Source organism: Xenopus tropicalis, chromosome 8 (genome assembly GCF_000004195.4).
Source record: "Xenopus tropicalis strain Nigerian chromosome 8, UCB_Xtro_10.0, whole genome shotgun sequence".
Taxonomy (NCBI): Eukaryota; Metazoa; Chordata; class Amphibia; order Anura; family Pipidae; genus Xenopus; species Xenopus tropicalis.
In genome coordinates, this window is record NC_030684.2 from 14,625,709 (window position 1) to 14,651,283 (window position 25,575).

A 25,575-nucleotide genomic window follows, 5' to 3' on the forward strand; every position below is an offset into this window, starting at 1 on the left:
GCTGGGAGAATTCTAATGCTCTGGTTACAGGCTGGAGCCGACAGTGAGCATTGGCCTCTGGTTGGTATACGGTAAAGGTCGCCATACATGGGAAGACTCACTCATTTGGCCAGATCGGAGCTTCCCCCGATATGCCCACCTAGGGCCAAACTCTAAAAATACAACAGGCGGCATTGGATCAGAGACTGCGTGAATAAACCGATGCGGAGCTCGATGAGATGAAAAGTCAAACCTGCCCAATCAAGATCTGCCCAATGTTAGGCCAGATATCAGTGGGATAGGCCCATCTTTATCTTGTAAGTACTAGGGTTCTTTCACTACAGTATGCATATATACAGAGACCCAACTGGATAGATAGGTCAGTATGGGTCTGTATGTGAGTGGATAGATAGGTCAGTGTGGGTCTGTATGTGAGTGGATAGATAGGTCAGTGTGGGTCTGTATGTGAGTGGATAGATAGGTCAGTGTGGGTCTGTATGTGAGTGGATAGATAGGTCAGTATGGGTCTGTATGTGAGTGGATAGATAGGTCAGTGTGGGTCTGTATGTGAGTGGATAGATAGGTCAGTATGGGTCTGTATGTGTGTGGATAGATAGGCCAGTGTGGGTCTGTATGTGAGTGGATAGATAGGTCAGTGTGGGTCTGTATGTGAGTGGATAGATGGGTCAGTGTGGGTCTGTATGTGAGTGGATAGATGGGTCAGTGTGGGTCTGTATGTGAGTGGATAGATAGGTCAGTGTGGGTCAGTATGTGAGTGGATAGATAGGTCAGTATGGGTCTGTATGTGAGTGGATAGATAGGTCAGTGTGGGTCTGTATGTGAGTGGATAGATGGGTCAGTGTGGGTCTGTATGTGAGTGGATAGATAGGTCAGTGTGGGTCTGTATGTGAGTGGATAGATAGGTCAGTGTGGGTCTGTATGTGAGTGGATAGATAGGTCAGTATGGGTCTGTATGTGAGGGGATAGGTCAGTGTGGGTCTGTATGTGAGTGGATAGATAGGTCAGTGTGGGTCTGTATGTGAGTGGATAGATGGGTCAGTGTGGGTCTGTATGTGAGTGGATAGATGGGTCAGTATGGGTCTGTATGTGAGGGGATAGGTCAGTGTGGGTCTGTATGTGAGTGGATAGATAGGTCAGTATGGGTCTGTATGTGAGTGAATAGATGGGTCAGTATGGGTCTGTATGTGAGTGGATAGATAGGTCAGTGTGGGTCTGTATGTGAGTGAATAGATGGGTCAGTATGGGTCTGTATGTGAGTGGATAGATAGGTCAGTGTGGGTCTGTATGTGAGTGGATAGATAGGTCAGTATGGGTCTGTATGTGAGGGGATAGGTCAGTATGGGTCTGTATGTGAGTGGATAGATGGGTCAGTGTGGGTTTGCGTGTGCTATGTAACATGTCAGTGTGGGTCTAATGGACCAATTAGAACTGAAACATGTTGTGCTTTGCTGTGCACCAATAAATGTACCAAGTTTGCTTTAACACAAGGCTCTGGTGGATTCCTGTTTATATTGTTATGATGCAGGTGAGGGCACAAGGGGAGTAGATAGCAATGAAGCAAGTGCCCAGGGAGTAGGTTCCATTACAAGCCCCTTCCTTGTATTTACTGCCCTCTGCCTTTTCTCTTAACTAGCTCAGTCTCACAGGAACAGTTTTGTGTGATCTCCACTACACTTACCTTAGGGACCAACTCACAATATAAAGGTAAATATCTGCACAACAGCAGCCTAGAGCCCACTGAGCATGTGCAGTGCCACTGACACACAGACCTGCTGTGGACAAAGTTAAAGGCCAGGATCATTAGTTCATAGGGCTGCTGACTCTCTGGGCTGGTACAGGGAGTTCAGTACATAAAATACAGCATTTCCAGCCAGAGTTTAGTTTTTGAATTATTTGCCTTCCTCTTCTGATTCTTTCAAGCTTTTAAATGGGGGTCACTGACCCAGTAGATAAAAAAACAAAACAAAAAAACTATTGCTCTGTGAACTTTATTTTTTATCCTTCTATTCAGACCCTCTCCTATTCATATTCCTGTTTCTCATTTAAATCACTGCCTAGTTGCTAAGGTAAAAAGGCCCTGGCAACAAGATAGCTAAGGTTCCAAACTGGAGAGCTGCTGTACAAAAAGCTAAGCACAGGTATAGGACCTGTTATCCAGAATGCTCAGGACCTGGGGCTTTTTTCGGAAAAGCGATCTTTCCGTAATTCGGATCTCCATACATTAAATTTACTAAAAAATAATTTAAACATCATTTAAACCCAATAGGGCTGTTCTGCCCCCAAAAAGGGGTAATTATATCTTAGTTGGGATCAAGTACAGGTCCTGTTTTATTATTACAGAGAAAAGGGAATCATTTAACCATTAAATAAACCCAATAGGGCTGTTCTGCCCCCAATAAGGGGTAATTATATCTTAGTTGGGATGAAGTACAGGTACTGTTTTATTATTACAGAGAAAAGGGAATCATTTAACCATTAAATAAACCCAATAGGGCTGTTCTGCCCCCAATAAGGGGTAATTATATCTTAGTTGGGATCAAGTACAGGTACTGTACTTGATTCGTTGTTCTAATATCCCTTGTTCTAATAAGCCTGAATTCGCCCGATATAACCCACCCGTAGGTGGGGATACCGGGAGAAGATCAGCTCGCTTGGCAACGTGTATGGCCGCCAATATTCTTCCTTCCTGGGCCGAACACACTATATAATCCCAGAGGTAGAGCCAGGGTAGACCTTTACCTGTGGCTCCTTGTTTAGTGTGGCAGCTCCGTCAGTCTCCCTTGTGCTCTATCCGATTCTCAGTTCATTCTCCAGGCCACAGATTTTGGCCTTTAAGTTGCGCAGTTCCCCTTGAATTTTTGTGTCTTTTTGTTGCCCTGCCGCACTGCATCCAGAATAGCAAGATCTTGGTCTGGCCCGATGTTCAGCGTCACCTGAGAGGAGAGCAAAAAGAGGAGAGCAAGATTAATTCACATCTCCTCTCACCCCCACAGGGCCCTTACCCATAGGGGTTCCTTCTTAGTTTGGTTATGAGCCGTCTCACTGCGTGTGTTTAATCCTCTAGTACAGCAATAGCAGTGTTATGAAGTTTAAGCTCCCCCTACTGGCTAGAAAATGTAACTGCTGCTCCAAATATCATAGTACAGGTATGGGATCACTTATCCGGAAACCCGTTATCCAGAAAGCTCTGAATTACAGAATGCCGTCTCCCATAGACTCCATTTTAAACCTGATTTTCTTTTTATCTGTAATAATAAAACAGTACCTTGTAATTGATCCCAACTAAGATATAATTACCCCTTATTGGGGGCAGAACAGCCCTATTGGGTTATTTAATGGTTAAATGATTCCCTTTTCTCTGTAATAATAAAACAGTACCTGTACTTGATCCCAACTAAGATATAATTACCCCTTATTGGGGCAGAACAGCCCTATTGGGTTTATTTAATGGTTAAATGATTCCCTTTTCTCTGTAATAATAAAACAGTACCTGTACTTGATCCCAACTAAGATATAATTACCCCTTATTGGGGGCAGAACAGCCCTATTGGGTTTATTTAATGGTTAAATGATTCCCTTTTCTCTGTAATAATAAAACAGTACCTGTACTTGATCCCAACTAAAATATAATACTGGATGCAAAATAATCCTATTGGGTTTAATTAATGTTTAATTGATTTTTAAGAAGACTTAAGGTATGGAGATCCAAATTACAGAAAGACCCCATACCCAGAATACCCTTGGTCCCGAGCATTCTGGATAATGGGTTTACCTTCAAGTATGTTATAGAATGGTCAATTTTTAATTAGTCTTCATTTTTTTATAGTTGTTTTTTTTTTTTTAATCATTTGCATTCTTCGTCTGGCTTCTAAATGGGGGTCACTGACCCCGGCAGCCCATAAAACTACTGCTCTGTGAGGCTACAGTTTTATTGTTATTGTCCTTTTTTATTACTTATCGCTCTATTCAGGTGCTCTCCTACTCATGTTCAAGTCTCTTATTCAAAGCGCTGACTGGTTGCTAGACTAATTTGAACCCAAGCAACCAGACAGCTGCTGAAATTTTGAACTGGAAAGCTACTGAACAAAAGCTAAGTAATTTAAAATCCACAAATAAAAAAAAAGACCAATTGCAATTTGTCTCAGAATAGCACTCTCTCCTACTAGATCGCACAAGAAAATACCAGCCGCTTGGCCACCTTATCTGAACGTTCCTGGTATAAGAATAACATTGGATATTAATCTCACAAACAGATGTTGGGTAACTAACACTACAGGAGGACTAGGGGAGATAACCAGTCACATTTTTATAAAAACAAACAAAGCAGTTTTTAATTATTTGCTTTCTTCTTCTGACTCTTTCTAACTTTCAAATGGGGGTCACTGACCCCGGCAGCCAAGAAACTATTGCTCCGCGAGGCTACTTTTAATTGTGTTGATTTGAAAGCTATTCAGACCTCTCCTATTCATATTCCTGTTTCTCATTTAAATCACTGCCTAGTTGCTAAAGGTAAAAAGGCCCTGGCAACAAGATAGCTAAGTTCCAAACTGGAGAGCTGCTGTACAAAAAGCTAAGCACAGGTATAGGACCTGTTATCCAGAATGCTCAGGACCTGGGGCTTTTTTCGGAAAAGCGATCTTTCCGTAATTCGGATCTCCATACATTAAATTTACTAAAAAAAAATAATTTAAACATCATTTAAACCCAATAGGGCTGTTCTGCCCCAAAAAGGGTAATTATATCTTAGTTGGGATCAAGTACAGGTACTGTTTATTATTACAGAGAAAAGGAATCATTTAACCATTAAATAAACCCATAGGGCTGTTCTGCCCCAAAAAGGGGTAATTATATCTTAGTTGGGATCAAGTACAGGTACTGTTTTATTATTACAGGAAAAGGGAATCATTTAACCATTAAATAAACCCAATAGGGCTGTTCTGCCCAATAAGGGGTAATTATATCTTAGTTGGGATCAAGTACAGGTACTGTTTTATTATTACAGAGAAAAGGGAATCATTTAACCATTAAATAAACCCAATAGGGCTGTTCTGCCCCCAATAAGGGGTAATTATATCTTAGTTGGGATCAAGTACAGGTACTGTTTTATTATTACAGAGAAAAGGGAATCATTTAACCATTAAATAAACCCAATAGGGCTGTTCTGCCCCAATAAGGGGTAATTATATCTTAGTTGGGATCAAGTACAGGTACTGTACTTGATTCGTTGTTCTAATATCCCTTGTTCTAATAAGCCTGAATTCGCCCGATATAACCCACCCGTAGGTGGGGATACCGGGAGAAGATCAGCTCGCTTGGCAACGTGTATGGCCGCCAATATTCTTCCTTCCTGGGCCGAAACACACTAATAATCCCAGAGGTAGAGCCAGGGTAGACCTTTACCTGTGGCTCCTTGTTTAGTGTGGCAGCTCCGTCAGTCTCCCTTGTGCTCTATCCGATTCTCAGTTCATTCCCCAGGCCACAGATTTTGGCCTTTAAGTTGCGGCAGTTCCCCTTGAATTTTTGTGTCTTTTTGTTGCCCTGCCGCACTGCATCCAGAATAGTAAGATCTTGGTCTGGCCCGATGTTCAGCGTCACCTGAGAGGAGAGCAAAAGAGGAGAGCAAGATTAATTCACATCTCCTCTCACCCCCACAGGGCCCTTACCCATAGGGGTTCCTTCTTAGTTTGGTTATGAGCCGTCTCACTGCGTGTGTTTAATCCTCTAGTACAGCAATAGCAGTGTTATGAAGTTTAAGCTCCCCCTACTGGCTAGAAAATGTAACTGCTGCTCCAAATATCATAGTACAGGTATGGGATCACTTATCCGGAAACCCGTTATCCAGAAAGCTCTGAATTACAGAATGCCGTCTCCCATAGACTCCATTTTAAACCTGATTTTCTTTTTATCTGTAATAATAAAACAAGTACCTTGTAATTGATTCCCAACTAAGATATAATTACCCCTTATTGGGCGGCAGAACAGCCCTATTGGGTTTATTTAATGGTTAAATGATTCCCTTTTCTCTGTAATAATAAAACAGGACCTGTACTTGATCCCAACTAGATATAATTACCCCTTATTGGGGGCAAGAACAGCCCTATTGGGGTTTATTTAATGGTTAAATGATTTTTTAGTAGACTTAAGGTATGGAGGTCCAAATACGGAAAGACCCATACCCAGAATACCCTTGGTTCCGAGCAATCTGGATAATGGGTTTTACCTTCAAGTATGTTATAGAATGGTCAATTTTTAATTTGTCTTCATTTTTTTATAGTTTTTTTTTTTTAATCATTTGCATTCTTCGTCTGGCTCTAAATGGGGGTCACTGACCCCGGCAGCCCATAAACTACTGCTCTGTGAGGCTACAGTTTTATTGTCCTTTTTATTACTTATCGTTCTATTCAGGTGCTCTCCTACTCATGTTCAAGTCTCTTATTCAAAGCGCTGACTGGTTGCTAGACTAATTTGAACCCAAGCAACCAGACAGCTGCTGAAATTTCGAATTGGAAAGCTACTGAACAAAAGCTAAGTAAAATCCACAAATAAAAAAAAAAGACCAATTGCAAATTGTCTCAGAATAGCCATCTCTTCTACTAGATTGTACTAGAAAATACCAGCCTGTGTGTTTTCCCCTGTTTGGTTAAGGTGACACTTAATATTATTCTCTGCCATCTTGTTTCTGTATATAGATATGCTTTCGTATAAGGCAATGAGATGCGTGCAACAGAAAATCTTGCCGTCGGTCTATCCCAGACTCACCTTGAATAGTTGCTTCTCTACATCCTTTAACCGCTGTCTCAGCAGCTTGATGTCAGTCTTATAGCCCTCTACCTCCATGTTGCGCCTTTTCTCCAGAGCCTCGTATCTCTGCGCCATCAATTGCAGCCGCTTGGCCACCTTATCTGAACGTTCCTGGTATAAGAATAACATTGGATATTAATCTCACAAACAGATGTTGGGTAACTGTAACACTACAGGAGGACTAGGGGAGATAACCAGTCACATTTTTATAAAAGCGAACAAAGCGGTTTTTAATTATTTGCTTTCTTCTTCTGACTCTTTCCACAGTCAAACGGGGGTCACTGACCCCGGCAGCCAAGAAACTATTGCTCCGCGAGGCTACTTTTAATTGTGTTGATTTGAAAAACCCATCATACTGTTCTTCGACTTCAGCTTATTCTTCCGCTTTTTCTTCTTATTTTTAGCGCCCCCCATTTTCTAAACGCTACTCCACCTACAGCTTTAGGGGTACAACACCCAGACTCCCCACACTTCTTCGCCCTATAGCGGAGCAGGTTGCTTGTGCTTTTCTAAGCGATTCCCCCCGTCTTTTTGTGGCGCTGCTCCGAACACCCCAATTTTCCATTGACTTTGACAGGGAAGAATGAAATGAAGAATGAAACAGCGACAATTGCTGGATCCCAAAGGGGGAGGGGCCAACAACAGCCAATCAAATATAACCCATTGACTTTAATGGGAAAATTTAAACTGCTGCCAATCTTACAGCTCTGAGGCTACAGTCCCCAAACTTGAATCACATAGTCATGGGGTCAGCCTGAATGAAAATATGATGATTGTTGGATGCCCAAAAGTGGGCGGAACTGTGAACAGCCAATCAGATTTTACCTGCTGCCATTCTCACAGTAATAACACCGGGGTCCCCAAACTTTGCAGAGTTAATGCAAAGTTTGCAGAGTTAGTCACTGGGTAAGTACAATTCCAGGTTAGAAAAAGTGGGCGGAGCCACCAACCGCCAATCAGATGTCTCTTGTTGACTTTCAGTGGGGAAATTTAAATTGCTGCCATTCAGACAGTATTAAAACCAGGGTCCCCAAACTTTGCACAGTGGTTTTTACTATAGAACTGTGGTCCAAGGTTAGAGAAAGTGGGCGGAGCCAACAGATCAAATTTCCTTTAGTGACTTCACGTTTTTTAACCCAACATAAAGTTTGTTCTCAAACTTCCATTTCTAGTTGTTATTGTTATTTCTCTATTCAGGCCCTCTCCTATTCATATACCAGTCTCTCACTCAAACCACTTTCTGGTTGCTAATAGGGTAATGTAAACCCTAGCAACCAGATGACTCGGGAGTGGCTGAACAAAAAGTAAAATACATTTAACAAACACAAAAAAATAAAGACCAATTGCAAACTGTATTAGAATATTACTTTCTACATCATACTAAATCAGGGATCTTCAAACCATGGCCCAAAGGCCGGATTTAGCCCCCCAAGGTAATTAACCTGGCCCCGGCTGCCTCCTCACCCCTGGCTACTACCTGTAGACCTGCAGACGCAGCAGGGAATGGGGGAGCGGGGAGCTAGAGGATGCAGCAGGGAATGGGGGAGCGGGGAGCTAGAGGATGCAGCAGGGAATGGGGGAGCAGGGAGCTAGAGGATGCAGCAGGGAGTGGGGGAGCAGGGAGTAGAGGATGCAGCAGGGAATGGGGGAGCGGGGAGCTAGAGGATGCAGCAGGGAATGGGGGAGCAGGGAGCTAGAGGATGCAGCAGGGAGTGGGGGAGCAGGGAGTAGAGGATGCAGCAGGGAATGGGGGAGCGGGGAGCTAGAGGATGCAGCAGGGAATGGGGGAGCGGGGAGCTAGAGGATGCAGCAGGGAATGGGGGAGCAGGGAGCTAGAGGATGCAGCAGGGAGTGGGGGAGCAGGGAGTCGGAGAATGAAGCAGGGGAGCAGGAAGGCGGAGGACGGAGCGGGGGAGAAGGGAGCTGGAGGACGCAGCAGGAAGTGGGGGAGCCGGAGGACACAGCTGGGAGCGGGGAGCAGGGAGTCGGAGGATGAAGCAGGGGAGCAGGGAGCCGGAGGATGGAGCGGGGGAGCAGGGAGTCGAAGGACAAAGCAGGGGAGCAGGGAGCCAGAGGATGGAGCGGGGGAGCAGGGAGTCGGAGGACAAAGCAGGGAGCAAGAGGATGCAGCAGGGAGCAGGGGAACAGACAGTGGGCCATAGTTTGAGGATGCGGGGGCCTAGTTTGAGGACTACAGTCCGGCCCCCAAGCAGTCTGAGGGACCATGAACTGGCCCCATGTTTAAAAAGTTTGAGGACCCCTGTAGTAAATGGTAACTCAAATGTGAACCCCCCTTTACAAGGTATTAAGAACTCACCTTGAAGATTTCCCTGCCCACGTCTCCCTCCTCTCGTATCTTTCCCAGCTCATCCTCCAGTGTCACACACTGCTCCCGGTACATTTCAGCGAGGCGATGTGCTTGTGCCAGCTGCTCTGTAAGAGACTGTATAAGAAGAGGCATAAGAACCAGCAAGCAGCACTAATACCATAATATCCTTTATTCACACATTCATGGGAATTACCCTTCACTTCCTCACTGTGCGAGTGCCGACTTGCTTTCTCGACCAATGACAAACGCAGGATCTCTCGCTCGTGTTCCCGCTCTTGCTCTGGGTCACTACTTAAAGCCAACTGCTCTCGGCACCGGTCTAGCTCTCGGAGCAGCCGATCCTTCTCGGCCATCCAAGATTTCTCATTGGCTCGGCACTCAAATTTCAGTTGCAGGAAATCCCTGGTGCTCTCGTACAGCAATTTCTGGGTCTTATTCAGCCTGGGAAAGATTGATGGTGATGGTTCCAGAAGCCAGTGATGTACAACAGGGGGCTGATTTCCCTAACCCTAGGTGTAGGAGGCCTATGGATTTCTCCACTTTTCTCACACACTCACTTATCTGTCATAGATTTCATTTTGTCCTGGTCTCTTTGGTGCTGCACCTGGGTTTCTTCCACGCGGACCTTCCTGTCCTCTAGAGTCTCTATCTGCTCTTTGGATAGTCGTGTCTGCTCTTCCAGCTGGGCCTGCAGCGCCTCCACCTGGTCAGAGGAAAAGGTAACAACTTGCATTCAGTTGACTTTAAAGAAGGAAGTCTTGTAATCCAACAGCAGGAACCCCAATCAGGGTCGGAACTATGGGTAGGCAGAAGAGGCAGCTGCCTAGGGTGCAATTATTGGGGGGCAAAAGGCGCCTTTCCTGCCTACCCCTAGTCCGCGATCCTTTGTCATTGCCCCCGGGTGCAATGTCCCATCGCAAGTGGCCGACCGGGTTGCCTAGGGCTTCGCCCACCTATGACCCCAATATCTGTTTCACACATTACATGAACAGAATGACCCAAGGAATAATTAAATATTCAAACGCAGCTTCACCTGAAGCAAAAGAATCTGGGGATCTTCTTTCTTGCCCTCTTTGCTTCTGTCTTGCTTCCCCGGTGCTTTCAGGGGTGCTTGTTTGGTACCTGTAAGTGGAAAGCAGCGGGTCACCTACTGACATATATGAAAGAGTCAAACTTAGGGAAACTTACAGCCATGGCTCCTTTATATAAAAGAAAAAGATATTAAAACAAAAGCCAAGTTTAAACACATTTTAGGAAATAAGATTTGAAAGCACACAAGTCACTAACCTGCCTGGCCTGAACGTTGCAGTTTCCGGGCGTATGGATCCCCAGACTGAACAGCACGTTGGGGAATGGTGACCTGCAATTGCAGACGAATTAAAGGGAAAGTTAATTTAAGATAAAACCTGGGCTGATTTTTTATTTTTATTAGCAACCTCCCCTGGAATTTGGAAACCCATCAGTGCCCCCCCAATACTTATGTCGTTAGGAAGCTCAGATTCTCCCTATTGCTTGTTACATGGCCAGGCAGATCTAAGAAAAAACCGAGAAGCTCACATGGATATTCTTGTTATGCGGCTGAAAAATGGGTTACTGTTATGGGTTACTGCCCAGGGGCAAATCAGCCCAGTGTTGTTAATTAAGCACCAATGGGTTCCTAAACAAAGAGGACATCAGGAGACAGGACACTGATGACAGTTGAGGACCCTCCTCCTCTCCCTTTATCCCACCATTCCGGAAGGGAGCCAGCTTGTAATAAAGAGAAATAAGCTCTAGAACATAAACCTACTAACAACTCTCAACAAGACTAAGGGCAATTTTGAACAAGAGTTGGGGGAGGGAAGCCCTGTGTCCCCCTTACGACTGGAGAGAAAAGGATTTAACAGTAATACATAAATCTCCTTTTCTCCCATGTCTAGGGGGACACAGGGACCGTGGGGACATTTATTTATCAATGTCTGCATTTGATCATGAACTGAATTCTCCTGAATAGCATTAACCCTTTTACTGCCAGCTGTTTTGGTCAAAGCGGAACTTGTATTGCCAGACAGTTTTTGAACATTTTGCACTGTTTCACTTTAGGGGCCTTTCCTCGGGGGGACTTTTAGTTTACCCAGGAAAACAATATATCGATTTTTTCAGAACAACCTAAGCTTTCAAAATATGGTAGAATTTTTGTGTAATTCCAATTCTGTAACAAGATATAGGCTTCTAAATGTGTAAAAATAAAAAAAATCACATTTTCCATAATATAAACACACATACTAGAAACAAAAATTATTTTATGCCCGAATATACAACTGATTTGGAAAGTCCCATGTCTCCTGAACGTGCCAATACCAAATATATATAGTTTTATGGAGATTTCTCACTTGTATAGGTCACAAACTCCCAGCAGTACATTACCAAATTCCCAAAGCACTGCTCCAGAAAGCTGCATACTTTAGATTTAAAGAACAAAATTTCCACTAACAGAAGGTTTATCCCAGAAAATTGTACATTTTTGGAAAGAACAGATTCTGGGGAATCCAGAATAGACACAACTGTCTGTCTACTCCAAACTATCAAGTCGCAATGCTTTCCTAAAGTTATTGGTTTTTATCAAAATTTGTGATTTTTTTTAAAAAAATTGCTTTAAAGCTTCCAGTCTATAGTATCTTATCTCCTACAGGTCATAAAGTAACCAAATAAAACACCCTAAATATGAACCCCAGGGGTCCCCTGAACAGTTTGATGCCCAATATGTATAGGTTTAGCTAAGTATGTGGCATGTAGGGGCCCCAATGGGAACATACCCCCATATGTACTGTCATTTCTGTCATTTCAGCTTCTGCCAAATCAACACATTTACATCATTATATGTCGGATAATGCTACAAAAAAAGTACACTCACCCCAGAAAGCCATATATTTTTGGAAAGTACAAATCCCCCCGAATCTATAATGGGTAAACATTTCTTTTTGCTCCAAAGTACCAAGCTGTAAAGCTTTCCTAAGTTTGCAGATCAGCCCCCCAGCCCAATAAATAGTGACTGTCTGTGGCACCTTACAGCCCCCCTGGCATTCCCAGTACCCAGAGGCACAAACAGCCCCCCCCCCAGCCCAATAAATAGTGACTGTCTGTAGCACCTTACAGCCCCCCTGGCATTCCCAGTACCCAGAGGCACAAACAGCCCCCCCCCCAGCCCAATAAATAGTGACTGTCTGTGGCACCTTACAGCCCCCCTGGCATTCCCAGTACCCAGAGGCACAAACAGCCCCCCCCCCAGCCCAATAAATAGTGACTGTCTGTGGCACCTTACAGCCCCCCTGGCATTCCCCGTACCCAGAGGGAACAAACAGCCCCCCCCCCAGCCCAATAAATAGTGACTGTCTGTGGCACCTTACAGCCCCCCTGGCATTCCAGTACCCAGAGGTACAAACAGCCCCCCCAGCCCAATAAATAGTGACTGTCTGTGGCACCTTACAGCCCCCCTGGCATTCCCAGTACCCAGAGGTACAAACAGCCCCCCCCCAGCCCAATAAATAGTGACTGTCTGTAGCACCTTACAGTCCCCCTGGCATTCCCAGTACCCAGAGGCACAAACAGCCCCCCCCCAGCCCAATAAATAGTGACTGTCTGTGGCACCTTACAGCCCCCTGGCATTCCCAGTACCCAGAGGAACAAACAGCCCCCCCCCAGCCCAATAAAATATGACTGTCTGTGGCACCTTAACAGCCCGCCTGGCATTCCCAGTACCCAGAGACACAACAGCCCCCCCCAGCCAAATAAATAGTGACTGTCTGTGGCACCTTACAGCCCCCCTGGCATTCCCATTACCCAGAGGAACAAACAGCCCCCCCCCCAGAAAAATAAATAGAGACTGTCTGTGGCACCTTACAGCCCCCCTGGCATTCCCATTACCCAGAGGAACAAACAGCCACCCCCCCAGAAAAATAAATAGTGACTGTCTGTGGAACCTTACAGCCCCCCTGGCATTCCCAGTACCCAGAGGCACAAACAGCCCCCCCCCAGCCCAATAAATAGTGACTGTCTATGGCACCTTACAGCCCCCCTGGCATTCCCAGTACCAAGAGGCACAAACAGCCCCCCCAGCCCAATAAATAGTGACTGTCTGTGGCACCTTACAGCCCCCCTGGCATTCCCAGTACCCAGAGGAACAAACAGCCCCCCCCAGAAAAATAAATAGAGACTGTTTGTGGAACCTTACAGCCCCCCTGGCATTCCCAGTACCCAGAGGAACAAACCGCCCCCCCCAGCCCAAAAAATAGTGACTGTCTGTGGCACCTTACAGCCCCCCTGGCATTCCAATTACCCAGAGGAACAAACAGCCCCCCCCCCAGAAAAATAAATAGAGACTGTCTGTGGCATCTTACAGCCCCCCTGGCATTCCCAGTACCCAGAGGCACAAACAGCCCCCCCAGCCCAATAAATAGTGACTGTCTGTGGCACCTTACAGCCCCCCTGGCATTCCCAGTACCCAGAGGCACAAACAGCCCCCCCCCAGCCCAATAAATAGTGACTGTCTGTGGCACCTTACAGCCCCCCTGGCATTCCAAGTACCCAGAGGCACAAACAGCCCCCCCCCAGCCCAATAAATAGTGACTGTCTGTGGGCCACCTTACAGCCCCCTGGCATTCCAGTACCCAGAGGCACAAACAGCCCCCCCCAGCCCAATAAATAGTGACTGTCTGTGGCACCTTACAGCCCCCTGGCATTCCCAGTACCCAGAGGCACAAACAGCCCCCCCCAGCCCAATAAAATAGTGACTGTCTGTGGCACCTTACAGCCCCCCTGGCATTCCCAGTACCCAGAGGAACAAACAGCCCCCCCAGCCCAATAAATAGTGACTGTCTGTGGCACCTTACAGCCCCCCTGGCATTCCAGTACCCAGAGGCAACAAACAGCCCCCCCAGCCCAATAAATAGTGACTGTCTGTGGCACCTTACAGCCCCCCTGGCATTCCCAGTACCCAGAGGCACAAAACAGCCCCCCCCAGCCCAATAAATAGTGACTGTCTGTGGCACCTTACAGCCCCCCTGGCATTCCCAGTACCCAGAGGCACAAACAGCCCCCCCAGCCCAATAAATAGTGACTGTCTGTGGCACCTTACAGCCCCCCTGGCATTCCCAGTACCCAGAGCACAAACAGCCCCCCCCCCAGCCCAATAAATAGTGACTGTCTGTGGCACCTTACAGCCCCCCTGGCATTCCAGTACCCAGAGGCACAAACAGCCCCCCCAGCCCAATAAATAGTGACTGTCTGTGGCACCTTACAGCCCCCCTGGCATTCCCAGTACCCAGAGGCACAAACAGCCCCCCCAGCCCAATAAATAGTGACTGTCTGTGGCACCTTACAGCCCCCCTGGCATTCCCAGTACCCAGAGGAACAAACAGCCCCCCCCCAGAAAAATAAATAGAGACTGTCTGTGGCACCTTACAGCCCCCCTGGCATTCCCAGTACCCAGAGGCACAAACAGCCCCCCCCCAGCCCAATAAATAGTGACTGTCTGTGGCACCTTACAGCCCCCCTGGCATTCCCAGTACCCAGAGGCACAAACAGCCCCCCCCAGCCCAATAAATAGTGACTGTCTGTGGCACCTTACAGCCCCCCTGGCATTCCCAGTACCCAGAGGCACAAACAGCCCCCCCAGCCCAATAAATAGTGACTTTCTGTGGCATCTTAAATCTCCCCTGGCATTCCCAGTACCCAGAGGAACAAACAGCCCCCCCCAGCCAATAAATAGTGACTGTCTGTGGCACCTTACAGCCCCCCTGGCATTCCCAGTACCCAGAGGCACAAACAGCCCCCCAGCCCAATAAATAGTGACTGTCTGTGGCACCTTACAGCCCCCCTGGCATTCCCAGTACCCAGAGGCACAAACAGCCCCCCAGCCCAATAAATAGTGACTGTCTGTGGCACCTTACAGCCCCCCTGGAATCCCCAGTACCCAGAGGAACAATCAGCCCCCCCCAGAAAAATAAATAGAGACTGTCTGTGGCACCTTACAGCCCCCCTGGCATTCCCAGTACCCAGAGGCACAAAAAGCCCCCCCAGCCCAATAAATAGTGACTGTCTGTGGCACCTTACAGCCCCCCTGGCATTCCCAGTACCCAGAGGAACAAACAGCCCCCCCCAGCCAAATAAATAGTGACTGTCTGTGGCACCTTACAGCCCCCCTGGCATTCCCAGTACCCAGAGGCACAAACAGCCCCCCCCAGCCCAATAAATAGTGACTGTCTGTGGCACCTTACAGCCCCCCTGGCATTCCCAGTACCCAGAGGCACAAACAGCCCCCCCCAGCCCAATAAATAGTGACTGTCTGTGGCACCTTACAGCCCCCCTGGCATTCCCAGTACCCAGAGGCACAAACAGCCCCCCCAGCCCAATAAATAGTGACTGTCTGTGGCACCTTACAGCCCCCCTGGCATTCCAGTACCCAGAGGCACAAACAGCCCCCCCCAGCCCAATAAATAGTGACTGTCTGTGGCACCTTACAGCCCCCCTGGCATTCCCAGTACCCAGAGGAACAAACAGCCCCCCCCAGCCAAATAAATAGTGACTGTCTGTGGCACCTTACAGCCCCCCTGGCATTCCCAGTACCCAGAGGCACAAACAGCCCCCCCAGCCCAATAAATAGTGACTGTCTGTGGCACCTTACAGCCCCCCTGGCATTCCCAGTACCCAGAGGCACAAACAGCCCCCCCCCAGCCCAATAAATAGTGACTGTCTGTGGCACCTTACAGCCCCCCTGGCATTCCCAGTACCCAGAGGCACAAACAGCCCCCCCCCCAGCCCAATAAATAGTGACTGTCTGTGGCACCTTACAGCCCCCCTGGCATTCCCAGTACCCAGAGGAACAAACAGCCCCCCCCAGCCCAATAAATAGTGACTGTCTGTGGCACCTTACAGCCCCCCTGGCATTCCCAGTACCCAGAGGCACAAACAGCCCCCCCAGCCCAATAAATAGTGACTGTCTGTGGCACCTTACAGCCCCCCTGGCATTCCCAGTACCCAGAGGCACAAACAGCCCCCCCCAGCCCAATAAATAGTGACTGTCTGTGGCACCTTACAGCCCCCCTGGCATTCCCAGTACCCAGAGGCACAAACAGCCCCCCCAGCCCAATAAATAGTGACTGTCTGTGGCACCTTACAGCCCCCCTGGCATTCCCAGTACCCAGAGGCACAAACAGCCCCCCCCAGCCCAATAAATAGTGACTGTCTGTGGCACCTTACAGCCCCCCTGGCATTCCCAGTACCCAGAGGCACAAACAGCCCCCCCAGCCCAATAAATAGTGACTGTCTGTGGCACCTTACAGCCCCCCTGGCATTCCCAGTACCCAGAGGCACAAACAGCCCCCCCCAGCCCAATAAATAGTGACTGTCTGTGGCACCTTACAGCCCCCCTGGCATTCCCAGTACCCAGAGGCACAAACAGCCCCCCCAGCCCAATAAATAGTGACTGTCTGTGGCACCTTACAGCCCCCCTGGCATTCCCAGTACCCAGAGGCACAAACAGCCCCCCCCAGCCCAATAAATAGTGACTGTCTGTGGCACCTTACAGCCCCCCTGGCATTCCCAGTACCCAGAGGCACAAACAGCCCCCCCCAGCCCAATAAATAGTGACTGTCTGTGGCACCTTACAGCCCCCCTGGCATTCCCAGTACCCAGAGGCACAAACAGCCCCCCCCCAGCCCAATAAATAGTGACTGTCTGTGGCACCTTACAGCCCCCCTGGCATTCCCAGTACCCAGAGGCACAAAACAGCCCCCCCAGCCCAATAAATAGTGACTGTCTGTGGCACCTTACAGCCCCCCTGGCATTCCCAGTACCCAGAGGCACAAACAGCCCCCCCAGCCCAATAAATAGTGACTGTCTGTGGCACCTTACAGCCCCCCTGGCATTCCCAGTACCCAGAGGCACAAACAGCCCCCCCCAGCCCAATAAATAGTGACTGTCTGTGGCACCTTACAGCCCCCCTGGCATTCCCAGTACCCAGAGGCACAAACAGCCCCCCCCAGCCCAATAAATAGTGACTGTCTGTGGCACCTTACAGCCCCCCTGGCATTCCCAGTACCCAGAGGCACAAACAGCCCCCCCAGCCCAATAAATAGTGACTGTCTGTGGCACCTTACAGCCCCCCTGGCATTCCCAGTACCCAGAGGCACAAACAGCCCCCCCAGCCCAATAAATAGTGACTGTCTGTGGCACCTTACAGCCCCCTGGCATTCCCAGTACCCAGAGGCACAAACAGCCCCCCCCAGCCCAATAAATAGTGACTGTCTGTGGCACCTTACAGCCCCCTGGCATTCCCAGTACCCAGAGGCACAAACAGCCCCCCCCAGCCCCAAATAAATAGTGACTGTCTGTGGCACCTTACAGCCCCCCTGGCATTCCCAGTACCCAGAGGCACAAACAGCCCCCCCCAGCCCAATAAATAGTGACTGTCTGTGGCACCTTACAGCCCCCCTGGCATTCCCAGTACCCAGAGGCACAAACAGCCCCCCCCAGCCCAATAAATAGTGACTGTCTGTGGCACCTTACAGCCCCCCTGGCATTCCCAGTACCCAGAGGCACAAACAGCCCCCCCCAGCCCAATAAATAGTGACTGTCTGTGGCACCTTACAGCCCCCCTGGCATTCCCAGTACCCAGAGGCACAAACAGCCCCCCCCAGCCCAATAAATAGTGACTGTCTGTGGCACCTTACAGCCCCCCTGGCATTCCCAGTACCCAGAGGCACAAACAGCCCCCCCCAGCCCAATAAATAGTGACTGTCTGTGGCACCTTACAGCCCCCCTGGCATTCCCAGTACCCAGAGGCACAAACAGCCCCCCCAGCCCAATAAATAGTGACTGTCTGTGGCACCTTACAGCCCCCCTGGCATTCCCAGTACCCAGAGGCACAAACAGCCCCCCCCAGCCCAATAAATAGTGACTGTCTGTGGCACCTTACAGCCCCCCTGGCATTCCCAGTACCCAGAGGCACAAACAGCCCCCCCAGCCCAATAAATAGTGACTGTCTGTGGCACCTTACAGCCCCCCTGGCATTCCCAGTACCCAGAGGCACAAACAGCCCCCCCCAGCCCAATAAATAGTGACTGTCTGTGGCACCTTACAGCCCCCCTGGCATTCCCAGTACCCAGAGGCACAAACAGCCCCCCCCAGCCCAATAAATAGTGACTGTCTGTGGCACCTTACAGCCCCCCTGGCATTCCCAGTACCCAGAGGCACAAACAGCCCCCCCCAGCCCAATAAATAGTGACTGTCTGTGGCACCTTACAGCCCCCCTGGCATTCCCAGTACCCAGAGGCACAAACAGCCCCCCCCAGCCCAATAAATAGTGACTGTCTGTGGCACCTTACAGCCCCCCTGGCATTCCCAGTACCCAGAGGAACAAACAGCCCCCCCCAGCCCAATAAATAGTGACTGTCTGTGGCACCTTACAGCCCCCCTGGCATTCCCAGTACCCAGAGGCACAAACAGCCCCCCCCAGCCCAATAAATAGTGACTGTCTGTGGCACCTTACAGCCCCCCTGGCATTCCCAGTACCCAGAGGCACAAACAGCCCCCCCCAGCCCAATAAATAGTGACTGTCTGTGGCACCTTACAGCCCCCCTGGCATTCCCAGTACCCAGAGGCACAAACAGCCCCCCCCAGCCCAATAAATAGTGACTGTCTGTGGCACCTTACAGCCCCCCTGGCATTCCCAGTACCCAGAGGCACAAACAGCCCCCCCCAGCCCAATAAATAGTGACTGTCTGTGGCACCTTACAGCCCCCCTGGCATTCCCAGTACCCAGAGGCACAAACAGCCCCCCCAGCCCAATAAATAGTGACTGTCTGTGGCACCTTACAGCCCCCCTGGCATTCCCAGTACCCAGAGGCACAAACAGCCCCCCCCAGCCCAATAAATAGTGACTGTCTGTGGCACCTTACAGCCCCCCTGGCATTCCCAGTACCCAGAGGCACAAACAGCCCCCCCCAGCCCAATAAATAGTGACTGTCTGTGGCACCTTACAGCCCCCCTGGCATTCCCAGTACCCAGAGGCACAAACAGCCCCCCCAGCCCAATAAATAGTGACTGTCTGTGGCACCTTACAGCCCCCCTGGCATTCCCAGTACCCAGAGGCACAAACAGCCCCCCCAGCCCAATAAATAGTGACTGTCTGTGGCACCTTACAGCCCCCCTGGCATTCCCAGTACCCAGAGGCACAAACAGCCCCCCCCAGCCCAATAAATAGTGACTGTCTGTGGCACCTTACAGCCCCCCTGGCATTCCCAGTACCCAGAGGCACAAACAGCCCCCCCCAGCCCAATAAATAGTGACTGTCTGTGGCACCTTACAGCCCCCCTGGCATTCCCAGTACCCAGAGGCACAAACAGCCCCCCCCAGCCCAATAAATAGTGACTGTCTGTGGCACCTTACAGCCCCCCTGGCATTCCCAGTACCCAGAGGCACAAACAGCCCCCCCCAGCCCAATAAATAGTGACTGTCTGTGGCACCTTACAGCCCCCCTGGCATTCCCAGTACCCAGAGGCACAAACAGCCCCCCCCAGCCCAATAAATAGTGACTGTCTGTGGCACCTTACAGCCCCCCTGGCATTCCCAGTACCCAGAGGCACAAACAGCCCCCCCCAGCCCAATAAATAGTGACTGTCTGTGGCACCTTACAGCCCCCCTGGCATTCCCAGTACCCAGAGGCACAAACAGCCCCCCCCAGCCCAATAAATAGTGACTGTCTGTGGCACCTTACAGCCCCCCTGGCATTCCCAGTACCCAGAGGCACAAACAGCCCCCCCCAGCCCAATAAATAGTGACTGTCTGTGGCACCTTACAGCCCCCCTGGCATTCCCAGTACCCAGAGGCACAAACAGCCCCCCCCAGCCCAATAAATAGTGACTGTCTGTGGCACCTTACAGCCCCCCTGGCATTCCCAGTACCCAGAGGCACAAACAGCCCCCCCCAGCCCAATAAATAGTGACTGTCTGTGGCACCTTACAGCCCCCCTGGCATTCCCAGTACCCAGAGGCACAAACAGCCCCCCCCAGCCCAATAAATAGTGACTGTCTGTGGCACCTTACAGCCCCCCTGGCATTCCCAGTACCCAGAGGCACAAACAGCCCCCCCAGCCCAATAAATAGTGACTGTCTGTGGCACCTTACAGCCCCCCTGGCATTCCCAGTACCCAGAGGCACAAACAGCCCCCCCAGCCCAATAAATAGTGACTGTCTGTGGCACCTTACAGCCCCCCTGGCATTCCCAGTACCCAGAGGCACAAACAGCCCCCCCCAGCCCAATAAATAGTGACTGTCTGTGGCACCTTACAGCCCCCCTGGCATTCCCAGTACCCAGAGGCACAAACAGCCCCCCCCAGCCCAATAAATAGTGACTGTCTGTGGCACCTTACAGCCCCCCTGGCATTCCCAGTACCCAGAGGCACAAACAGCCCCCCCCAGCCCAATAAATAGTGACTGTCTGTGGCACCTTACAGCCCCCCTGGCATTCCCAGTACCCAGAGGCACAAACAGCCCCCCCCAGCCCAATAAATAGTGACTGTCTGTGGCACCTTACAGCCCCCCTGGCATTCCCAGTACCCAGAGGCACAAACAGCCCCCCCCAGCCCAATAAATAGTGACTGTCTGTGGCACCTTACAGCCCCCCTGGCATTCCCAGTACCCAGAGGCACAAACAGCCCCCCCCAGCCCAATAAATAGTGACTGTCTGTGGCACCTTACAGCCCCCCTGGCATTCCCAGTACCCAGAGGCACAAACAGCCCCCCCCAGCCCAATAAATAGTGACTGTCTGTGGCACCTTACAGCCCCCCTGGCATTCCCAGTACCCAGAGGCACAAACAGCCCCCCCCAGCCCAATAAATAGTGACTGTCTGTGGCACCTTACAGCCCCCCTGGCATTCCCAGTACCCAGAGGCACAAACAGCCCCCCCCAGCCCAATAAATAGTGACTGTCTGTGGCACCTTACAGCCCCCCTGGCATTCCCAGTACCCAGAGGCACAAACAGCCCCCCCCAGCCCAATAAATAGTGACTGTCTGTGGCACCTTACAGCCCCCCTGGCATTCCCAGTACCCAGAGGCACAAACAGCCCCCCCCAGCCCAATAAATAGTGACTGTCTGTGGCACCTTACAGCCCCCCTGGCATTCCCAGTACCCAGAGGCACAAACAGCCCCCCCCAGCCCAATAAATAGTGACTGTCTGTGGCACCTTACAGCCCCCCTGGCATTCCCAGTACCCAGAGGCACAAACAGCCCCCCCCAGCCCAATAAATAGTGACTGTCTGTGGCACCTTACAGCCCCCCTGGCATTCCCAGTACCCAGAGGCACAAACAGCCCCCCCCAGCCCAATAAATAGTGACTGTCTGTGGCACCTTACAGCCCCCCTGGCATTCCCAGTACCCAGAGGCACAAACAGCCCCCCCCAGCCCAATAAATAGTGACTGTCTGTGGCACCTTACAGCCCCCCTGGCATTCCCAGTACCCAGAGGCACAAACAGCCCCCCCCAGCCCAATAAATAGTGACTGTCTGTGGCACCTTACAGCCCCCCTGGCATTCCCAGTACCCAGAGGCACAAACAGCCCCCCCAGCCCAATAAATAGTGACTGTCTGTGGCACCTTACAGCCCCCCTGGCATTCCCAGTACCCAGAGGCACAAACAGCCCCCCCCAGCCCAATAAATAGTGACTGTCTGTGGCACCTTACAGCCCCCCTGGCATTCCCAGTACCCAGAGGCACAAACAGCCCCCCCCAGCCCAATAAATAGTGACTGTCTGTGGCACCTTACAGCCCCCCTGGCATTCCCAGTACCCAGAGGCACAAACAGCCCCCCCCAGCCCAATAAATAGTGACTGTCTGTGGCACCTTACAGCCCCCCTGGCATTCCCAGTACCCAGAGGCACAAACAGCCCCCCCCAGCCCAATAAATAGTGACTGTCTGTGGCACCTTACAGCCCCCCTGGCATTCCCAGTACCCAGAGGCACAAACAGCCCCCCCAGCCCAATAAATAGTGACTGTCTGTGGCACCTTACAGCCCCCCTGGCATTCCCAGTACCCAGAGGCACAAACAGCCCCCCCAGCCCAATAAATAGTGACTGTCTGTGGCACCTTACAGCCCCCCTGGCATTCCCAGTACCCAGAGGCACAAACAGCCCCCCCCAGCCCAATAAATAGTGACTGTCTGTGGCACCTTACAGCCCCCCTGGCATTCCCAGTACCCAGAGGCACAAACAGCCCCCCCCAGCCCAATAAATAGTGACTGTCTGTGGCACCTTACAGCCCCCCTGGCATTCCCAGTACCCAGAGGCACAAACAGCCCCCCCCAGCCCAATAAATAGTGACTGTCTGTGGCACCTTACAGCCCCCCTGGCATTCCCAGTACCCAGAGGCACAAACAGCCCCCCCCAGCCCAATAAATAGTGACTGTCTGTGGCACCTTACAGCCCCCCTGGCATTCCCAGTACCCAGAGGCACAAACAGCCCCCCCCCAGCCCAATAAATAGTGACTGTCTGTGGCACCTTACAGCCCCCCTGGCATTCCCAGTACCCAGAGGCACAAACAGCCCCCCCCAGCCCAATAAATAGTGACTGTCTGTGGCACCTTACAGCCCCCCTGGCATTCCCAGTACCCAGAGGCACAAACAGCCCCCCCCAGCCCAATAAATAGTGACTGTCTGTGGCACCTTACAGCCCCCCTGGCATTCCCAGTACCCAGAGGCACAAACAGCCCCCCCCAGCCCAATAAATAGTGACTGTCTGTGGCACCTTACAGCCCCCCTGGCATTCCCAGTACCCAGAGGCACAAACAGCCCCCCCCAGCCCAATAAATAGTGACTGTCTGTGGCACCTTACAGCCCCCCTGGCATTCCCAGTACCCAGAGGCACAAACAGCCCCCCCCAGCCCAATAAATAGTGACTGTCTGTGGCACCTTACAGCCCCCCTGGCATTCCCAGTACCCAGAGGCACAAACAGCCCCCCCCAGCCCAATAAATAGTGACTGTCTGTGGCACCTTACAGCCCCCCTGGCATTCCCAGTACCCAGAGGCACAAACAGCCCCCCCAGCCCAATAAATAGTGACTGTCTGTGGCACCTTACAGCCCCCCTGGCATTCCCAGTACCCAGAGGCACAAACAGCCCCCCCCAGCCCAATAAATAGTGACTGTCTGTGGCACCTTACAGCCCCCCTGGCATTCCCAGTACCCAGAGGCACAAACAGCCCCCCCCAGCCCAATAAATAGTGACTGTCTGTGGCACCTTACAGCCCCCTGGCATTCCCAGTACCCAGAGGCACAAACAGCCCCCCCAGCCCAATAAATAGTGACTGTCTGTGGCACCTTACAGCCCCCCTGGCATTCCCAGTACCCAGAGGCACAAACAGCCCCCCCCAGCCCAATAAATAGTGACTGTCTGTGGCACCTTACAGCCCCCCTGGCATTCCCAGTACCCAGAGGCACAAACAGCCCCCCCCAGCCCAATAAATAGTGACTGTCTGTGGCACCTTACAGCCCCCCTGGCATTCCCAGTACCCAGAGGCACAAACAGCCCCCCCCAGCCCAATAAATAGTGACTGTCTGTGGCACCTTACAGCCCCCCTGGCATTCCCAGTACCCAGAGGCACAAACAGCCCCCCCCAGCCCAATAAATAGTGACTGTCTGTGGCACCTTACAGCCCCCCTGGCATTCCCAGTACCCAGAGGCACAAACAGCCCCCCCCCAGCCCAATAAATAGTGACTGTCTGTGGCACCTTACAGCCCCCCTGGCATTCCCAGTACCCAGAGGCACAAACAGCCCCCCCCAGCCCAATAAATAGTGACTGTCTGTGGCACCTTACAGCCCCCCTGGCATTCCCAGTACCCAGAGGCACAAACAGCCCCCCCCAGCCCAATAAATAGTGACTGTCTGTGGCACCTTACAGCCCCCCTGGCATTCCCAGTACCCAGAGGCACAAACAGCCCCCCCCAGCCCAATAAATAGTGACTGTCTGTGGCACCTTACAGCCCCCCTGGCATTCCCAGTACCCAGAGGCACAAACAGCCCCCCCCAGCCCAATAAATAGTGACTGTCTGTGGCACCTTACAGCCCCCCTGGCATTCCCAGTACCCAGAGGCACAAACAGCCCCCCCAGCCCAATAAATAGTGACTGTCTGTGGCACCTTACAGCCCCCCTGGCATTCCCAGTACCCAGAGGCACAAACAGCCCCCCCCAGCCCAATAAATAGTGACTGTCTGTGGCACCTTACAGCCCCCCTGGCATTCCCAGTACCCAGAGGCACAAACAGCCCCCCCCAGCCCAATAAATAGTGACTGTCTGTGGCACCTTACAGCCCCCCTGGCATTCCCAGTACCCAGAGGCACAAACAGCCCCCCCAGCCCAATAAATAGTGACTGTCTGTGGCACCTTACAGCCCCCCTGGCATTCCCAGTACCCAGAGGCACAAACAGCCCCCCCCAGCCCAATAAATAGTGACTGTCTGTGGCACCTTACAGCCCCCCTGGCATTCCCAGTACCCAGAGGCACAAACAGCCCCCCCCAGCCCAATAAATAGTGACTGTCTGTGGCACCTTACAGCCCCCCTGGCATTCCCAGTACCCAGAGGCACAAACAGCCCCCCCAGCCCAATAAATAGTGACTGTCTGTGGCACCTTACAGCCCCCCTGGCATTCCCAGTACCCAGAGGCACAAACAGCCCCCCCCAGCCCAATAAATAGTGACTGTCTGTGGCACCTTACAGCCCCCCTGGCATTCCCAGTACCCAGAGGCACAAACAGCCCCCCCCAGCCCAATAAATAGTGACTGTCTGTGGCACCTTACAGCCCCCCTGGCATTCCCAGTACCCAGAGGCACAAACAGCCCCCCCCCAGCCCAATAAATAGTGACTGTCTGTGGCACCTTACAGCCCCCCTGGCATTCCCAGTACCCAGAGGCACAAACAGCCCCCCCCAGCCCAATAAATAGTGACTGTCTGTGGCACCTTACAGCCCCCCTGGCATTCCCAGTACCCAGAGGCACAAACAGCCCCCCCAGCCCAATAAATAGTGACTGTCTGTGGCACCTTACAGCCCCCCTGGCATTCCCAGTACCCAGAGGCACAAACAGCCCCCCCCAGCCCAATAAATAGTGACTGTCTGTGGCACCTTACAGCCCCCCTGGCATTCCCAGTACCCAGAGGCACAAACAGCCCCCCCCAGCCCAATAAATAGTGACTGTCTGTGGCACCTTACAGCCCCCCTGGCATTCCCAGTACCCAGAGGCACAAACAGCCCCCCCAGCCCAATAAATAGTGACTGTCTGTGGCACCTTACAGCCCCCCTGGCATTCCCAGTACCCAGAGGCACAAACAGCCCCCCCAGCCCAATAAATAGTGACTGTCTGTGGCACCTTACAGCCCCCCTGGCATTCCCAGTACCCAGAGGCACAAACAGCCCCCC

The 25,575-nt window shown here is 51.2% G+C and overlaps 1 protein-coding gene and 1 long non-coding RNA gene across 2 annotated transcripts in view; one reads left to right on the plus strand and one right to left on the minus strand.

Annotated features, from left to right (window-relative positions):
* The window catches only part of LOC116406965 (serine/threonine-protein kinase mig-15-like), a 93,716-nt gene that overhangs the window by 13,611 nt on the left and 54,530 nt on the right, over positions 1–25,575 (plus strand). The window lies entirely within an intron of this gene.
* Positions 10,241–25,575, minus strand: part of LOC105946039 — a 31,906-nt gene continuing 16,571 nt past the window's right edge. Inside the window, exons 2-3 of the long non-coding RNA XR_004219981.1 lie at positions 10,418–10,490; positions 10,241–10,252 (exon numbers count right to left, since the gene is read on the minus strand). This is a non-coding gene — a long non-coding RNA (uncharacterized LOC105946039). The remainder of the gene's footprint in view (positions 10,253–10,417; positions 10,491–25,575) is intronic.